This window comes from Pocillopora verrucosa, chromosome 8 (genome assembly GCF_036669915.1).
Source record: "Pocillopora verrucosa isolate sample1 chromosome 8, ASM3666991v2, whole genome shotgun sequence".
Lineage (NCBI taxonomy): Eukaryota > Metazoa > Cnidaria > Anthozoa > Scleractinia > Pocilloporidae > Pocillopora > Pocillopora verrucosa.
In genome coordinates this window covers 21,091,652-21,094,504 of record NC_089319.1, presented here as the reverse complement: position 1 = coordinate 21,094,504, position 2,853 = coordinate 21,091,652, and the positions used below count along the sequence as shown (strand labels likewise).

The 2,853-nt window shown below is 38.5% G+C and overlaps 1 pseudogene; it reads right to left on the bottom strand.

The window, feature by feature from the left end:
* Positions 1–334: 334 nt before the first annotated feature.
* On the bottom strand, positions 335–2,291 carry LOC131774180 (uncharacterized; annotated as a pseudogene).
* Positions 2,292–2,853: the final 562 nt, after the last annotated feature.

Sequence of the window (2,853 nt, the reverse complement as noted above, 5' to 3'; positions counted from 1 at the left end):
ATGTAGATCGTATGTGTACGAATCTACTTCCGTCTGCCCACGCAATCTTTTGTTTTATCTCTAAACTTAATCTCCTGTCATTATTGACATTCCATCCCATATGTATATACAAATAATAATTGATTATTGTACAGTTACGTGCATTAGATTTGATAAATTGGACGGTTCTAATCACGACATCTATTGTTAATGATATTATAATGTCAAAATATCTCCATTTCATTTTGTACTCTGTATTACATTGAATACTTTATAATTATGTCATTACCTATACGGGTTTTTCCAACATGCATGTCTTAATAAAAGCACTGTTATAACAAAACACATAATCCTGTCAAGTGCATAGTTCTATCTTAAACATTAAAATTCGAGACTTATGGGCAAGATTTATCTTTAAAGTTGATTCGATACAAGTCGATTTGATACATCAACAAAGTCGATTCGATTCATTGGCTGCGTAGGTTACATGACTACTCTCACTAAAGTTATATCGAAACGACTGTAAACCTACAGAAGACTTTGTGTTTTCTATGCTTCATTCTTCAGTTCTAAGTAAACGGCATCTTACAAGGTTGATTCGAAGACTCTTGAAATCTACCACGCACAATAATTAACAGAAGTGTGCTAGTCCATAATGCTATGAGCACTAAAGTTGTAAGTGCTACTGAAGTATGTCTTTTCCATCTTCTTCGCCAAACAGCCATAACAGCCATGTTCTGATAGTGAGTCTCGATCGCGAGGGATACGCTGGTGAAAAACCACTCAATCACCAACTGAAGACAAGTTGTTAGAGCAAAAGGCTCCAACACCTCTAATAAGGAGGTGTTTTGAAGGAAATTGAACTTATACAAATACAAGCAGCCGTTAACGGAAACTATAGCAGTTGATTCAAACAGCATGCTCATAATAGCAATATCAGCATTAGCCTCTCACGGCGAGGAGTGCGAAAACTTCCCCAAGGAGCGGCTGTTCTTTTCCAAATCGAGTGGCAAATATGATCAATAAAGACCATTGCGCTTCTTTCGATTACTTCCACAGTCCCGTGAGTTATCCCTAGAATCGCGATGGATTGTAAACTGCCGAGATCTGCTTGTAAAACGCGAAACATGATCGCCGAAGAGCCGAACAACGGCGCCAGTAAGACATATAAATATCCCGGATGAATGATATCCCGGTGAAGCCGCTGAACACAAATTCGAGAGGTAACCTTTAGAACGACTCCAATTAGAGGCGCAAAGAGAGCGATTAATAGTTTTCCATTCTTGCTTTGTTTATTAAAAGTTGGGTAGATGATCTCGGCCACCGGAATTGCAAGAATGATAATAGATACAGGAACAATTGCCACTTGAAAGAAAATCGTAATCCTCTGCCTTGTTGATTGTCGTGAAACGAGAAAAAAATGATTCGTTACGAGATGTATTTGCCAAGATATAATTACAACACCAAGAAAGTACGGTGGAAGCTTTTGTATCGTAGAAAGTTTAGAATGGGACATTCCGAGGGCTTGAAGAGACACGCGGTAAAGTGCATCCAATAGAAATCCACCGCAGCTCAATGAAATAAGTTTTTTTCTTATTCCCTTGATCTGATAAGGTCGAAAGAGAAATAGGACTACCAAAAATAAATTATTATACATGATGCTACAACACGTTACATCTGATATTGATCTTAACCATTGAACTTTCACAGGAATGGATTTCTTTGGGTAAAATTCGCAGTTGTTTACAGTTTTGTACAGTAGAAATGAAATCAATATGTATAGTGAACCTATGACGGTAGCAGTTAGAAGTGAGATCGAGGCTCCAAAGTACATTGATTTCCAAGCAGTGTGGAGAGCGGATGGTCTTAATCGCTTCCACGCCATTGCTCTATCTTCATCATCTTGTGAGTTGTTTTCGTGTGTTTCTTCATCGTCGTCTGATGAGAATGCGTTTATGACTCTTACCTTAGGACTGCAAGCCATTAAATAGTCCAAGCTAGTTGCTTCTCTCTCGCTGTATTCCTGATAAGTAACCTCCTCAACAGGTTGATAGTTCCATTCTAAACCAGTCTTCTGTAGAGGATCGTAGCCAAAAGCCATTAATCCAGGTTCTTCCGGGTTGTAATGCTCTGTCACGCCTCGTGTAAAACTGAATACGATATGGCCAAACACCTCTATCAGCGTATTGCTTCTCATGGTGCCTTGTCTAAACGTCAAATGTCTTAGTTTGGTGTCTGAAGCGAAGGATTTTATTGCTCTCCGCTTTTGTATTTGATGTTAACTTGCTCAGACGATATTTTATTGTTGTTGTTTTCTGTCAGTTAAGTGGCTCAAGGAAAGGCCAGTGACTCAGTGTTAAACATATATTCGTGTTTTTTACCTTTTAAATGACACTTTCCTCGCCTCATCTCCTCTTACTTTCTTGACTCAAGACCAAACCGTGTGAACGGTCCGGCTGCTTGGGCAGCAGCACGTAAGCTTAAGGAATTCTCTCCCAGGTTATCCTGACAAACAACTGTTAAAGTTATTTTTCAAAGGCGTCGAACAACTAGTTAGACTAATTTAGGGAAAGTCTCGTTGCTTTTATGAAATGATTATTAGTTGTCGTGAATTTTATAATTGAGAAGAAAGGAAGTTGATGTCGATGTTTCGAGACTTTGTAGCGGCACGTTTCGAAACTATACAGGGGACATAACTCTCAAGATCTGATTAACTAATTCTTCCTTTAGCTGCTATACATTTACTCGTAAATTATTGACGATCGCGAGAATTTGGTGTCAGATCAAGATAACAACTAACCCGAACTTTTTTAGGATTCTTTTCAGCAATTTCTTTAATTGCATCTTACCGATGAGGATCTTTTCCTCACATAA